Source organism: Dasypus novemcinctus, chromosome X, assembly GCF_030445035.2.
Source record: "Dasypus novemcinctus isolate mDasNov1 chromosome X, mDasNov1.1.hap2, whole genome shotgun sequence".
Lineage (NCBI taxonomy): Eukaryota > Metazoa > Chordata > Mammalia > Cingulata > Dasypodidae > Dasypus > Dasypus novemcinctus.
The window spans coordinates 136,394,716-136,412,077 of record NC_080704.1 but is presented as its reverse complement, the minus strand read 5'-3'; the positions used below and the strand labels follow the sequence as shown (position 1 = coordinate 136,412,077).

Sequence of the window (17,362 nt, the reverse complement as noted above, 5' to 3'; positions counted from 1 at the left end):
CTAAGAAAATGTCTATAGTTTATGAAAAGCAGAAAAGAAAAAGATTAAAAGGAAAGAAACAAAGATAATGATCACTAATGAACCTAATAATCTGGGGCACTGATAAACTATCACCTGATGAAAATAAGAGCAAGAAATTTAATAAAGTAAAAAGATGAGGTAGAATACAAAGTAGAAACATAGAGAAGAGATATTAACACTGAGAAGAAAGAGAATATTTAAAGAGTACCATTAAATATAACCAAAAAAAAAAATCCCCCTACAGAAACAAACAGAGCAGTGAATTACTAAAAGATTCACCTAAATTTTTCAGAAACATTTACCCTCCATTTCGGATAAAACATAAATGACAAAGGAGAAAATAAAATCAGTGAAAACTATTAGCATGACCGAAAAAATCAAGAATATATTTCAACATACTGTCCCACAAACTTCTTCATAATGAGCATATTCAAAGGAAACCAAACTGAGATTTATTTAGGAGTTACTATAAAACACAATTTAGACTAGACCTTTTATCAGACAGCAATTCATCTGACCATAAGTCTGCAATTACCTTGTCCTATACACGAAAAGAACTTGATTTTGTAAAATTAAAATGATGCATGCTTTCTGGTGGTAGATAACCCAAGACCTAAACCAGATAAGATTAAACTGATTTTAACAGAAAAGCACAAAGGTTTTGAGGCCAGGCTAATCTGCGTGTAAATCCAAGCTGTCAATTATTAGCATATGATTTGGAACAAAACACTTAATCTCTGGGAGCCTCAATTTCCCCATCTATAAAATGACAATGACCACTTATCTTGCAAGGTGATTGAGAACATTAAACCTGTTAAAACACAGCACAGCTATTGGTATTTAAAAGGAACTTAAATGTCAGCTAAATTAAGTTTCTTAGGTTAAGTCAGGATTCAAAAATTTATAGGTTAAATCCTGTTATAGTACATGATATTCATGCAAAAATGTTTTCTTAAAGATGACTTACTTTTACCCCTCTAAAAACATTCAATAGAATTTAAACAATAATTTTTTAAATAGAATTTTACTTCTGAGTTGCACATTAAGATTATCCAGTTTATAGAAATCTCCCCAGTTTGTCTCATCCAGCCGTCATATATTCTCCAACTAAAATTAAAAAAATAAAAACATCACTGACATTATTCATCCTTTTTTTCTTGGGGAGGAGGTGGTTTAAAACAATTTCACTAATCAATCTCTTGACTAAGTTAACTATATATGTAAAGACCTCTTGGCTTCTTCTGGTTACTATCAAATAAAGAACTATGGCAAGCATACGTTAAAAACACAGTTCCAGGAGCAGGCCACCACAGCTGCTAAAGAGATTCCAGTTTTTTAAATGCACATACACAAAAATTAAAACTCTACCAAGCATCACCATTTATACTGAAGAAATATAAAACCTGGTTAAACTAAATAGAAAGCAATTTTCTATTTTCTGAAATTGAAAATTCAGAAAATTGAAAAATCAAACTAACAATTTTGTATTCTCATATTTTTTCCACATAGCACATGCAATAGCCATTATTTATGACAGCTGGAAATATAAAGAATTATTATACAAGGACAGTATTGAACCACAAATTAAAAGTCCTAAATGTTATAGCAAATGGAGAAAATTACAAAAGAAAAATGTAAAAAAAAAATAGCCTCTTCCTCAAGTCCCTTCTTTACTCTCCAATGATTAGTCACATTTCCTTATATACTAGTACCTGTAGCTAACTGGGATTATTCCATTCCTTTGCTGTGCTCCCCAATTTCCAAAATAGGTATATAATAGTGCTCCACTAAACAGTAATGGCCATGTTCAAGTCTGATTCTACCAATAGCAATTTCAAAGTGCTAATACAGGACAACTTTTTTAAATAATCCTGTAAGACACAAGAAAATTCACAACACTAAAAAAATGACTGTAATCCCACTGAGATGTAATGGACCGATAACTGCATGCATTTAATGTAAAATTTAAGGTCAAAAGCTAACTTGCAACTCAAGTCTTCTATTATAAAAAACCAAAGCAAAAAGAATATGCTTTCCACTGTTTTCCCTCTCACACATGACTGTAGGAGGTATTAAACATGGAGATAGTAAGCATTACTAAACTGTCCAAGGCATATTTTCACATCTAACCCTATATTCCCAAAGGATAAATTTGAAACTGAGCCTGAGTCTGCCCCCCACTCCACCCCACCCATTTTGATTCACAGTTCTTCAGGAGACCACAGAAGTTAATAAGGTCAAAAATGAAAAGAATGAAAAAGGAATGTAGAATTTCACTTCATTCAAATCTTATTTGAGTGTTTGGACTTTTAAAAATCCCTACTAAATAGATTTCAAATGTACCAAACTCATAATTTGTTGGTTTGTTAATTTAGCCTTTACCTCACCACAAAAACATAAATCTGATGCCACCATCCTCATAACCTACTTAAAACTATATTTGCATATGCATAAAATTCCAAATATGTACATTCTTAACCTTCTAGAACTACATTTTTGAATACGAAACATTATAAAGAGTCTATTCTAATACTGGGGTTGAATTTTTTGCTATAGTACGTACAAAATAATATGTATAAATATATAAGCATATATTTTACAAAATATATAAGTACATGTAAATATAATACATATAAAATAACCAGAGAACACACTTGACAAAAATTAAATTCCCTTCATTGTACAAATACTAGGACTATATAACATAGTGAATCATGGGATGGAAGATGGACTGTGGTTAACAACAAAAATGAGGACATTTTCTCATAAACTATAACAAATATATAATCTAATACTGGAGTTAATAATCAAGTGGGTTGGGGGAAAAATACATCAAATGTAAGATATGGGCTATAGTTAATATAATTATTTTGAGAATGCTCTTTCATAGTTTGTAACAAATATTTCACAATAATTTGCAAGGTGGAGGGGGGGTGATACATGAAGCCCTGCATTTTTTTTTTAAGTTCACAACTTTTACTATATACTTACTGTTTATGTACGTTTATGTATGTTCATGTATGAATGATATTCTTTCACTAGTTTCTTAAATTTGCTTCAGAAGTTTGATATATATTCAAAAATATATCTCACAGGAAAAAAACTTGATACTAAACAATACAAAATTGCAGAAAGTAAGGCACTTACCTTAAAAGAATTTAGGAACATTTCACAAATACACTAATGAAGCAGACTGAAGGTTTTAATTGCAGTGCTCTTTTACTACTTGATGGGTCAGGGTCAGAATTTTTTTGACGGAAAACATTAACGTATTTTACACAGCAACTTTTAACCAGTTATAGCACTAGGCTGTTAAAAAGGGAGGGTGGAGTTTAAGTCATTTTAAATGTAAACACTCACTTTCACACCAGTTAAAAAAAAAAACAAAAAACACCCACCCCCCACTGCCAGTCTGACTACTAGAGTTATTTCACAGTGGGAAGGAATGGCTAATAAGTACATTTCTTTTCCAATCCTTTTCTCTATCCAATCATTAAACACCAAATACTGAAATTGAATTCAACTGCTACCTGGATCTTTCTACCAAGAATGCTACTGACAACATTTCCATCTCTTCCATTGTCACGTATTCCAACTGCCAAAGCCCCTCCTATTAATAGCAAATCCCTTTCATACTGATTCACTGTAACTCCAACTTAATGAAATAGGCACCAAGCAGAATTTACAAAATTTGCAAGTGGAATTTTCCTATTTTCCAAGGATTGAAAATGGAACTAAACGTAGAGCACATTCAACCTAAGTTATAAGCATTTAAAGTTCAACCAATTTATAAGCAGCATTTATGTTGCTTATTCTATACGGGTTCAGTTCAAATACTTTGTGAAAGTGTATGCCAGGCAGTGCGTATTTATATAAAAGACCACGTTTCCCAGACAAATAATTTCAATATGTAAATATAAACATACTTAAGTCATTACACCAAAATTCCAAGACACCTTGGAAATTTTTCCTCAGTTTTGTTTCTTTAATTACGGAAAATTTCAAGTACACACAAAAGTAGTGAATCATCCACTCAAGGCCACTTGTTTAATTTCTACCTCCAACTCACCCCCTCCCCCCATTAGTATCTTCAATAAATAAGAGGAAGACACTACTCACCAAGTACACTGAAAAAAAAAACTAAAAACAGCAAGTTAAGTCGTCAAAAATCTAACAATGTACCTGTACCGCTACCCCAAACAACTCCTTGTTAGGTGATAAATTTCCCTAAGAATTCATTTGAAAACAAAGAAATAAACATCTTTAAGAATTTAATGAAGTCCATAAAATCCAAAGGACATTAAAAATTTTATCTACTAGAATAAAGAGTATGTGATGAAAATGAACTTAAAACATCTGCAATTCGCTTGCATTCATAAAACTTTAGCTCAAAAGGAAAAACTAGACTATTTAACATAATGTGTCATAAAATTACAATTCAACCACTTGAAAAATCGCTGAACACTTATGCCTTAACTGGTCCTTCTGATCCCTAATTATAGACTGATACCAAGATAGAAAGGAAACCAGGCATTTTAACGTAAGTGGCTTAAAATGTTCCAAATTAGCCCCACTGTTCATTTGAAAATATATGAAAGCAAGTCTAAACTACCTGAATTGCATGCCATTAAAGAGAAATGTATCCACTTTCCAGGCCTTTTTTTTTTTAATAAGTTCACATATACCCTTAAGAGCAACGCGCTAGGCTCCTTGATAGAATTAGGAGACCGCCTCCTGCTTTTGCTCCCAACCAATACGCAAAGAGAGAAGGTTGGCAGGAAAGTGCTCCGAGGACAGTAACAAACACCAGCAGCTCTGGAGCAGGCCCAGTTAGAGCCAGGAATGACGCACTTCGGTAACCCGACTCTTTCTCCCCTCCACCCCCGCCCCCAACAGCGGTGCTGACACGGCCAACAGCCCGGAGTAGGAAAAAAGACAACAGAAAAAAAAGGCAGAGGTTGGACCGCACCAGGTTTCATCAAGAAACCTCTATTATTCCTCTTTCGACACTACAAGGACTAAACAGGAAAAGAAGCTTCGTGCTTAAGCAAGTCCCATCATGGTGGTTTAAGAGTCACTAAGTTAAGCTGATAATGAGTCCAATCCACAGAGACAAATACAGGGTGTGGCTGCTGTGAAACACGGCGGTCCGTGGGAGAAAAGGGGTATGGAATTTACACTCCACTGTGAAGTGAAGATAGGGCTTTACTGGGGGGTGGGGGTGGGGGTGGAGGGGGGGCTGGCGGCCCGCGCATTTTAAGGGACCATTGCAAATCAACACAAGCTTTTCGTTTACTTATACGTAACCATATATAGATCAAAAGTTTCTAACACGTATTATATAAATCATATAAACTATAAAAACCATTTAACCAAACACTAGGACCCCCAATTTAAAAACTACATCCAAAAGAACAGAGGGAGAAGGGGAGGTCAATATAAAAAAACATTTCTAGGCCACGGAGGCTAAAGTCTCACAAACCAAATTAAACTACTAATTCAAGATTAAAATTTACAGCTGAACACTGCAGCAACGAAAAATCACCCAATAAACCATTACAGTTTAGGATTAAAAAATAAAATGACATATACACCAAGGGAAGGGAAAACTAAATGTCTAAAGTACAGCGGCTTATAAAAACTAAAGGCAAAACAAAATGCTCTTGCGACGAAAAAAAAAAAAACAGAAATCAACAATACGTTTTCCAATCTAGGCCAGAAGAAAATGGGAACGGGGCTCAAAGTTTTGCGGAACTACTTGATGCTGTTTCCCACACCTTCTCTCTCCGGCGGCCCATCCGACCATTTCAGTCCTAAAATCACCGTCTACATGATAAAATGGGGGGGAAAGTCAACCCCAAGGGAGAATAAAAGTGTGGAGGGAAAAATCAGATGCTGCCTACCTGGGGCAGTTGAGTTCGAGCCTTCAGAAAGATAGCGCGGATGGGGGTGGGAACGAAAAGCAGCACTAAAACTAAAACAAAAGTGGCGCCAAAACCCCCCAACAAACAGCCTTCCACTCCCGCCCTTCCCCCCTCCTCCCATGGCAAGCAGGCTGGGGCCCCCTTCGGGATACAGTCTACACGCGGGGGGCCAACACCGCAAGACCCCAACCTACTTATAAAAATTGTTGCCCTGAGAAAACTGACCTAAGTCGGGCCTCGGAAGGGATGGAGAGATCGATGCCAATCGCTTTCCCAAGCAGTTCCCCCACCACGCGCTGGAGATGATGGGGCGGGGGAGAAGCAGAGGGGCCCGTCACATGAATGTTGTTCCCTCTCTAGGAAGGGAGGAAGAGAGGGAGGGAGTGGAGGGAGGGAGAAAAGGAAGGAGGGGAAGGGAGAGGGAGGGGGGCACGAGGGAAGGGTGTGATCAGAGTAGATTTTCCCTCGCCTCCGTCGGTCCGAGGCCCAAATATACACAACTGAGCCTCCTTTCTCCCCTCCCCCCTTGGTTCCCAGCACCACCATTTTGCTCTCTTCCTTCCCCTCACCATGATACCGCGCTCTCCCCACCCCAACCACAGTCTCCCGGCGTTCCTCCTCAGACTATGGATCGCACCCCACCCCACCTCCAGTTTCGGCTCTCCTAGACTTAAGAGCCTTCTGGAGAAAAGGAGCCTAAATCTAATGCTACACAGAGAATCGTGGCCTCCATCTTGCGCTGCTCCGCGTTCTCCATTTTGGGCCACCCGGGGGGGGGGGGGGGTCTCCGTAGAGGCCCCGAGGGAGAGTTGGGCGAGGGAAGGGAGAGAAAATCTTCAGCGAAGGTAGTAGAAAAGAGTCCTGCGGTAGAAAGCCACGCTATAAGTAGGAGGTAGGGAGGAAGGGGGAGTGCTGAAGTTCCTTGGTAGTGTTGGGGTAACGACTGGGGGGAGAAGGGAGAAAAGAGGGTTGGGGGTTATGCGGGAGCAAGGGAGGATTGTCCCCGACTTGACTTAGCCACCCGCTCCAAGGCTGACCCGGATGGGGAAAAGGAAGAAGAGGGGAATTAAATGGCAATAGAGCGCCCAGCTTCTTCCCCTCCCAACACCTCTCTCTTGCCCTATTTTAACCATACACACCTCAGGGTGGGCCCCGCGCCGTCCGGGTACCCCTCCAAACTTCTAGAAGCTTCGCCTCCGCCATTTTATAACTTACCTCCCCCCTCAGCGTACACAGAGGCAGCAACGAGACTGATCGCCTCCCCCACTCCTCCTTCCTCCTTTCTCAGGCCGGGGGCTTCTTCACCCCTAGGCTGGTACAAGATTATTCCCCTTCCTCTTCTTTACACCCTCCAATTCTACTCAGGGACGGAAGCTCCCGCGGTTCTAGAGCGGCGGGGGGTTTTGAAAGTGGCGGTCGGATCCGGCGGTTTTTTTTTTTTTTTTTTTTTTTTTTTTTGGTGGCGCTTCGGGATTGTTTGGGGTGTTCGCTCTTTGGCGACTTGGAGGCGAATGGAACACGCAGGCGCCATCTGTCGGCCACGAGTCCGCGTCCGGCTACGGTTAGGAGGGAGCGGCATCTAGCGGCAGAGGGTTAGCACTGCAAAGCCTGGCTCTCAGCCCTCCCACCGAGCGTCGGCCTCCCAATCATCAACCAATCGCAGCCGACTGACTCTCGTATTCAACGTATCCGACCCCGCCTCCAAACCCGGCGCCCGCTGGGGCGCGCGGCCGAGTGGGGTAAACAAGGTACTGTGCCCGCGCTTAAGTTACTCATTCGTTTGCTGCGCTTCCGGCGCGGACTCGCCGAGGCAGTGGTTCCTTTCTTTACTAGGGAGGGCTGTAGGAATGTCCGGCAGAGCCCCGGGCCGTGGGAATTCAGGAGGTGGGCTCGCCCGGGGACACGTCCCGTACAGCTCCGAGGTGGCATCCGGGTCGGGGATACTTTTCGAAGTCCCTTCCTCTGACATGCCCCAGCAAAGGTCCCTCGGCCTTGTTCCCGGCGCCTCATTTCACCCCGACCCCTACACCTTTCCACCAAAAGAACCTTACTCGCGTAACTCTTGACACCTGATCCTAAGTGATTTGAGGGATTATGTTTTGTTTTGTTTGCTTCTTGCTTCGGGTATGGAGAGAGAACGAACTGATTCTCCACCGGAAAGACCTGGCACTGAAAGAAAAAATGTTTTTCGGTTGTTTTGTTTTTTTTTTGCAACTCGGTGTTCCCGTCTGCTAGAAAAGGTGGTCTCTGTCTCCAAGGTCTAGGAGACTTAGGGAACTGGACTACTACTGGGCTAGGCCCTCACTTGGCAAATTTATTCTCCTCTGAGGGGTAGGGGATGGTACGGAGCGAAATGGAGGGAAATCGAAATTTGGGCAAAAGGAGTCCAACGAGACCTACCCTGTCTTCCCCGCCTTCCCGGCTTATTGAGTGCCTCCCTGTGCGGAGGTGGCCTCTGGATTTTGTAAGGAATTTAGAATTTTTCTCATCCTGCCTCCCCCACCTCTAGCCCAAGATGTTTGAAATGCGAAAAAATCTTTTCGCTCCTTCAAGCCCTCTTGACTCGTCTTTATCACCCATTTTATGTTTTTGTTTCTAATCCAGTGTACTGGACCTTTCACCACCAAGGGCTCTCTAAGCGGGGGAGAAAAGCCCAGGAGGGCCCGAAGGGCCGCTTTTCCCTGGACAGAAGTGACCTATTATATTGTCTCCATTGCTGTTAAAGTTCCCACATTTATACGATTGGCGTTCACTTAAGATTCTTTGTTTCTTTTTATTTTTATTTATGTAGTTAAAATTCTTTAACATTGATTTTTCAGTTAGAAGAAAAGAAATAAAACGTATCTAATAACAAGGAAAATTTTCCAAATGCGAAATAGTGCAAGCTCTGTGTAAATCGTGCTTTCACCCATTATCACTTCTACAGCTTTCCTAATGAATATAGTGATTATTTTTCTGCCTTAGTTTCTCCCGTCCTCTGTGCTTATTGTTTTATCCTGTAACTGGAAAAAAAAAGTTATGGTATATTTAATCAGCTGAACAATAAAAGTTAAACAGAAGCATCTAAAGATCAATAAAATGAAATAAAGTCTGAGACATTTTTACCTACCTCTAAAGATTTGGGGAGTGGGATACTATTCAAAATAAATTTCCATTTCTTTTATAGACCATCTTTGGTACAATATTATACAGTTTTCAATAGATTCAAGTTACAGAATGATGCAGCTAGAACATTAAATAGAGATAGTGGAAATTTTACAGTTATATAAGTTGATACAAAATTCCACTTAAAGTATTAGAAAAACAAGGTTCCATACCAAATCGTTTTATATTAATTTATTCAATTGTGCCAATTTAATATTAACTAATATTAAATAATTTCCTGTCTCAGTATTAGGTGAAAACCACCGATTTTCTGCTCCAAACATCACAATTACACTATATATTGCTGTTTTTCATCTATTGTGTAATTTTATGTTCTCAGTTAATTGTCTATGTAGCAACTGAGATTTTAAACAATTTTATGCTTTCAAAAAAATTGAAACATTCCTCTGTTTACTAAACTTATTTTCATTTCGTGAAAAGTACCTCTGAAGATGATTAATAACTGTAACTGGTATAACATCAGAAATAAGTTTTGTAGCAAATTTATACTGTTATTTGAGGATGTTTCACAATATCTGCTCTACCATAACTTTTTTGTCCTTTTTTTTTTTTGCTAGAGTTCATTCAAAAAAAATTTATTGAGCCTTCAGTATGTGCAGGACACAATGATGTGTCCCATCCGAAGAAGTAGCATTTATTTCATAGGATACTAAAACACCAAAAGAGAGTTCACCCTTTAGAATTTTAGGGTAAAGTAAGAAAATGATACCATCAAGCGAAATATGTAACCAATGTAAAATATTTAATCTCAAATGATTTCTAACATACCCTTCATGAGATAATATCATATGGTAGAAGCTTTTGGTGCCTGATAAGAAATAATTGAAAATAAAGAGTTGAACTCTTAGAACTTCTGAACATTTGATAATATGTGGGAAGCAATACAAGATTTGATGCAAAAATATTCTGGTCACTAGAAATATATATCCTACAGTGTAGCAGAGATAATCCTCCAAGCTTACCACAGTCTGAACAAACATCTCACAATTCTCTTTGCTCTGGCTCCATGCAAACGGAACAACCATCTGATTATAAATTAGGTGGCCTAGATAGTCTTATACTCTTTACAGCATATATATATATATTTCTTATTTTCTAACACTATTCTAAATGTGACCTAAAACCCACAAACCTAAAGATGAATAAATCTGAGTCCACAGAAAATTTAAATTATGTATGTCAGAAATATAAAGTCAGGGAGCAGGTATAGCACAGTGGTTCAGTGTCTGTTTCCCATGTACGAGGTTCTTGGTTCAATCCCCAGTACCTCCTGAAAAAATAAAAAATAGAAAAGTAAAGAGGCTTTAGAATATCCCACTATATGTATATGCATAAATATATATATATATATATAAACAAGTGAACGGTAAGCTGTGACAAAATATTTGCTACATGAATGAAGAAGACTAATTTCCTTAATTTATAAAGAACTCTCAATAAGATAAAAATCAATACTTCAATAGAAAAATATGGAAATTATATAAACAATGAACTTAAAGATGAAATACAAATGGCCAATAAATATATAAACCTGTGCTCAACTTATTCACCACTAAAAAATCCAGCTTAAATATCTTTTTTTTTTTTTGAGGTATCAGGAGTCAGGGATTGAACCCCGGACCTTGTATGTGGGAAGCCAGCACTCAACCATTGAGCCACATCCACTTCCCTGAGTTGGTTTTTTTGTTTGTTTTGCTTGCTTGTTTTTATTTTTTCAGGAGGCACCAGGAACCAAACCCAGGGGGCACTCAACTGCTTCAGCCACATCCACCTCCTTAAATAATTTTCACTCTTACCAGATTGGCAGAGATTTAAAATTTTGATGATATTCAGTGTTGAGACTACAGGGAACTAAGAGCTCTCATATACTGTTGATAAGAGTGTAAGTTGTTATGAAAAAAAAATTTTTTTAAAGAACAAGAGAAAGATTTGGACTATAAAATGTAAAATGCAATATCCTTTGACCTAGCAATTCCATTTCTAGTAATCTATCATACAGATATGCTCATATGAATTACACCAAGATATATGTACAAAGATTTTCATGAGAGCCAATGTGACTCAAGCAGTTGAGCACCTGCCTGTCATATGGGAGGTCCTGGATTCATTTTCCAGTGCCTCCTAGAGAAGACAGACAACAAGCAGACATCAAGCAAAAACAATGAGCAGGCATCAAGCAAAAACAATGAGCAGGCATCAAGCAAAAACAATGAACAAACGGGCAAAAACAACAAGCAGACTGCACAAAAACAAAAGAAGCAAGGAGCGGATATGGCTCAAACAGTTGAGCACTCACCTCCCACATGGGAGGTCCTGGGTTCAGCTCCCAGTGCATCCTAAAGAAATAAAAAAAAAAACAATGAGCAGACAACAAGGACAAAAATAATGAGCAAACAGAACAAGGAGCCATGGGGGGAAGACCCTACCCTCAGGCCCTGCTTTAAAAACTAATATTAAAAGAAAAGATTTTCATTATATCCTTATAATAGAAAGAAACTGACAACAGTAGAAGTGGCTATCATTAGGCAACTGGTTAAAGAAATTAGGACACATTCATGTAATGGGTCCTATGTCCACTATTAAAACAATATGGTATGTCTTTACTCACATGCGAATGTCTAATATACATTGTTAAGTGAAAAAAAATCAAGTTGTGGATAACTTGTATAGTGTGATCCTATTTGTGAAAAATACATACATACACACATGTGCTTGCATACAGGCAAAACATTCTTGAATTATCTACAGAAACCTAACAGTTATCTCTCAGTAGGGAGGCAGTGCAGGGTCCCAGGGCTTGAAATTTTTTTATTTTATGCCTTACTACCTTATTTTAATTTTTTCAGTGTGTATATATTATTTATGTAATTTTAAGAAATATACTGGTTATGGTCATTCTGGAAAACAATTTGGCAGCTTCTTATGAAGTTAAACATAGAGTTACCATATGACCCAGCATTCTTACTCCTGAGCATGAATCCTAGAGAAATGAAAATGAAAATTTATGTTCACACAAAAAACCAGTTCATGTATGGTTAAACACTTTACTTGTAATAGCCCCAATGTGGTACATTCACACAATGGAATATTACTGAGTAATAAAAAGGAACAAACTATTGATGCACACAAAACTTGGATGTATCTCAAACGCATTATGCTCAGTTTTTTTAAAAAGCCATTCTCAGAGGGTTACACAGTCCATGATTCCATTTATATAATATTCTCAAAATGACAAAATTATAATGATGGAGAAAAGATCGGTGGTTTCCAAGGTTTAGATTTGGGGAAAGGGTGTGACTATTAAGGGTAACATGAGAGATTTTCTTGGTGGTGATCGAACAGTTCTATATCCTGATGTGTTGGTCACTCAGATCTACACATGATAAAATTGCATAGATCTCTAGTCACCCAATATATGCACAATGAGTGCATGTAAAAACTGGTGGCATCCAAATAAAGTCTGTCCTTGAGTTAGTATTGTACCAATGTTGATTTCCTGAGTTTGACAATGTACTATGGTTATGTAAGATACTATCATTGGGCAAGACTGTGTGAAGTGTATCCGGGAACTCTACTATTTTTGCAACTTCTTGCGGGTCCTAAACTATTTCAAAATAAAAATTACCATTAAAAAAATCTAATCCTAGTAATAAAAAATCTCTGGTTAGTGGAAAGGTAAATACTCCATTGAATTAATAAATTGAATTTCTGGTTTACAAATCAGCTCTTCCATGAATTTGGGTATAATGACTTAATTTCAGAGATCCTTATCACCCCTGTATGAATTTATACACTTAAGGACCTAATATTGCAATATTCAGGAGTAGACCATGGATTTGTGTCATCAGTAGGAAGTACATGTACCAGAAATAAGCCTTGTCTAGAACAAATAACTGCCACCTTTTAAGATATCTTAAACATTACTACTGAATTTGATGGTTTTTTTTTTCACTTTGAATAACATGTAATATTTCTAGTATGAGTTAATGGAACTGAAGCTATAGCCATATGCAAAAGGTACAATCTCTCACATCCAACCCCACCCAGTTCTCATCTGAGCTAGTTAATAGTCCTAGCTCCAGGTTCTTTTGCATTCTAACCCAATGCTGATTAGATTACTCCCTTACTTAATTACTTACTCATATGCTTAATTGCTCCTTTATTTACTCCCTTACTTACTCTTATTGGCTCAGCACTCTACAGTGATGCGTCTCAAACTCTAATGTGCATAAAAATCACCTGGAGATCTTGCTAAAATGCAAATTCTGTTTCAGTAAATCTGGAGCAGGACCTGAGATTCTGCATTTCTGACAGACTCCCAGCTCACGCCCATGCTGCTGGTCCAGAGTCCACACTACTAATGAGAGCCTGAAGTACAAAGTACAAACGGTTTATGGTGGCTTTCAGTGCCTTCCACAGTCTTATCCAAATCTCATCACTCATAACTGTCAGTTCTTCTGAGGCAATGACTGTATAGTTAACTATTTTACCCCCAGTGCCTAGAGCCCAAAATAGAATAGGTGTTCAAAAACTGTTGAGTGACTGAAGGGATGAGTGAATAAGCTAATCAATTATGCCCTGCTCATATACCATACATTTTAAGCTAATTAAATTTCTTGCCATTTACCAAGTTCTTTGCCACCTCTATACATTTGCTCACATTCTTTTCTCTCCTTTCTCAGGCTGTCCCCTACTCAAATTTGCTCCATCCTTAAATGCCCAGTTTTTGTGGGGCTTTTTTTTTGTTTTTTTCCTAAAGATTTATTTATTTCTCTCCCCTCCACACCCCCCACCCCCAGTTATCTGCTCTCCGTGTTCATTTGCTGTGTGTTCTTCTGTGTCTGCTTGTATTCTTGTCAGTGGCACCAGGAATCTGTGTCTCTTTTTGTTGCGTCATCTTGCTATATCAGTTCTCGTGTAAGCGGTGCCACTCCTAGGCAGACTGCAATTTTTTCACACTGGACGGCTGTCCTTACGGGGCACACTCCTTGTGCGTGGGGCTCCCCTGTGTGGGGGACACTCCTGCATGGCATGGTACTCCTTGCACGCATCAGCACTGCGCATGGGCCAGCTCACCACATGGGTCGGGAGGCACTGGGTTTGAACCCTGGACCTCCCATGTGGTAGGTGGATGCTCTATCAGTTGAGCCAAATCTGCTTCCTATAAATGCCCAGTTTAATTGGGAAGCGGATGTGACTCAAGCAATTGGCTCCCACCTACCATATAGGAGGTCTAGGGTTTGATTCCTGGGGCCTGCTGGCGAAGGCAAGCTGGCCCGCATGGCGAGCTGGCACACAGGAATGCTGGCCCACACAGGAGCACTGGCCCGCATGGAGAGTTGGTGCAGCAAGATGATGCAATGAAAAAAGACAGAGAGGAGAGACTACAATACCCAGCAGGCCAGGAAGCTGAGGTGGCATAAGAGATTGAGCACCTCTCTCCCACTCTGGAAGGTCCCAGAATTGGTTCCCAGTGCTACCTAAAGAGAAGACAAGCAGACACAGAAGAATAAATGGTGAATGAACATAGAGAGCAGACAGTGAGCACAAAAACGACAAGGGGGGAGAGAAAAATAAGTAAATCTTCTTAAAAAATGGGAATCACTCCATCAAGCTTCTCCTGCTGTTCCCATATAGAGATACTTTCTCTCAGTTTGCATATCCTCTCCCCACCAGGTTTTGACTGCCTTGTAAATAATCATCATAATAGTCATCATGTTTTCTTCACATGTGCTATAATCACAGTGCCTAACACAAATGGTAGTATGTATTAGGCAATCAATAAATATTTGTTATATTGAAATGGGAGAATTATTATTTAGATCAGCACTGTCAATTAGAACTTTCTATGATGATGGCAACTTCTGTCATCTGTGCTGTCCATCATGGTAGCTACCAGCCACATGTGGCTATTGAACACTTGAAATGTGACTAGTTTGGGGAACCGAATTTTTTTATTTTATTTAATTTTAAATAATATATTTAAATTTTTAATAATATACTTAAAGCTAAACAGCCATATGTGTTTAGTGGCTACTGTATTGAACAATGGAGATCTATATCATTCTGGTTACAATTCTTCATTGAACAGTATTTATTGAGTGACTTCTATGTGCTGGACACACAGTATTCTAGGGTGTGGCAGTTTGATATTATTTATGAATTCCAAAAGAGATATTGATTATGCTTGTAAACTGGTCTGTTCCTCTGGGCATGATACCTTTTGTTTGTTAAATCCAAAGATTTTACATTTACTTGATTAAGTAAAGATTAGGGCTTTGATTTGACCACATAATGAGGGTGTGCAGGGTTGAGTCCCTGCCTTCTTGCTGTGCTATATAAATGGACACTCAATCAAGGAGAACACAAGAAGATACATGCAGAAATAGAGAGCTCCATAGATGTCAGTGGAAGGAACTTTGTAAACTTTGATCCTGTGGCCCTGGGAAGAGAAATGAGCCTGATAGTTAGCAGCTGAAGAGAACAGAGCAGCTGAGCCCTATACCAGCCTACAGCTGAGATACACAGAAGCAACTGGGCCCATGGAGCCTTAAGAGGAAATAGGAAGGCTGACCTGTCACAGACATTGCCTGCCATCTTGCTTCAATACGTGGCAACAGATTTTGGTGAGGAAGTACCTCTTATGGTACCTTGAGTTGGCTCCTTAGGGCATTGTAACTGTAAGTTCCTGCCCTAAATAATACCCTTTATAAAAGCCAACAGATTTCTGGCACTTTCCATCACACCCCTTTGGCTGACTAATACAAGCTGCTGGAAGAAAATGTAGGAAAACATCTTCAAGACCTGGTGGTAGGTGGAGCATTCATAAACTGAAAGCATGAGCAACAAAAGAAAACATGGATAAATGGGACCTCCTCAAACTTAAACACTTCCGTGATTCAAAGGACTTCATCAAGAAGGTGAAAACGCAATCCACTCTGTGGGAGAAAATATTTGGAAACCACATATCCAATAAGGGTTTAATTTCCATTCTGTATAAAGAAATCATACAGCTCAACAGTAAAAAAACAAAGAATCCGATTTTAAAATGGGCAAAAGGTTTAAATAGATGTTTCTCCAAAGAGGAAATACAGTTGGCCAAAAAGTACATGAAGGAATGTTCCATATCGCTATTAGGGAAATGCAAATCAAAATGACAATGAGATGTCATCTCATACCATATAGAATGGCCATTATTTAAAAATCAGAAAACAAGTGCTGGAGAGGATGTGGAGAAATAGGAACATTCCTTCACTGTGGGATTGTAAAATGGTGCAACCTCTGTGGAAGACAATTTGAAGGTTCCTCAGGAAGCTAAATATAGAACTGCCATATGATCCATCAATTCCTCTACTAGGAATATATCTAGAAGAACCAAAAACTCTAACAAGAACAGACATCTCACACCAAAGTTCATAGCAACATAATTTACAATTATCAAAATATGGAAACAACCCAAATGTCCATCAACCTGTGAATGGATAAACAAAATGTGGTATATACATACGATGGAATACCATGCTGCATAAGAAGAAATGCAGTTGGAACACATATGATAACATGGATGAATCTTGAAGACATGCTAAGTGAAGTAAGCCAGACAAAAAGGAAAAATATTGCATGATCTCATTAATATGTACTGAATACAAAGAATAAATGCATGGAGTTAAAACCTAGAGAATAGATTATTAGAAGATAAGAGTAGGGTTGAGAAGAACTACTGATCTTTTATGTGGATGTTTGAATTAACTTGACTGTAAAAGTGTGGAAAGGGATAAAGTTGATGGTTACATAGTGAGTAGCAACTGGTTTATAAATGGGATTGTGGCTGAAAAGGGTAGGCTAGGGGTGTAAATGTCAATTGAAAGAAAGCTAAAGAATAATCTAGGAAATAAACAGCACAGTAAACCCAGAGGTGGATTGGAATTGTGGTTGATGGTACAGATGCAAGTGTCTTTCTGTGAGCTAAGCGGATGTATGTCACTATTGCTGGGTGGTGGGAATGTGGAGAAGCATGGGAAAACTACAATTGGTGTGATCTATAGACTGCAGTTAACAGCAATACTATAATATTCTTCCATCAATGCCAAAGCTGTACTGCATTGATAATGGAGGTGTATGGAAAAAGTGTGCCAAATGTATGCTATGGACCATGGTTGGTGATAATAATCTGATGATATTATCTCATAATCTGTAACAAATATTCCACCATGGTGTGTTGTGTTGGTGAAGGGGTGTTATATGGGAATTCT

The 17,362-nt window shown here is 38.8% G+C and overlaps 1 protein-coding gene across 8 annotated transcripts in view; it reads right to left on the bottom strand.

Moving 5' to 3' along the window:
* Positions 1 to 7,487, bottom strand: part of STAG2 (STAG2 cohesin complex component) — a 159,107-nt gene extending 151,620 nt beyond the window's left edge. For 2 of the 8 annotated variants that reach the window (XM_058291453.2, XM_058291454.2), the window contains exon 1: positions 7,161 to 7,487. The gene's annotated coding sequence lies outside the window, so the exon portion shown is untranslated. Of the gene's footprint in view, positions 1 to 5,924; positions 6,070 to 6,170; positions 6,447 to 6,592; positions 6,715 to 7,084 lie in introns of those variants that run through there. The other 6 variants (XM_058291452.1, XM_058291457.1, XM_058291451.2 and 3 more) reach the window with 5 other exon arrangements.
* Between the last annotated feature and the right edge of the window lie 9,875 nt (positions 7,488 to 17,362).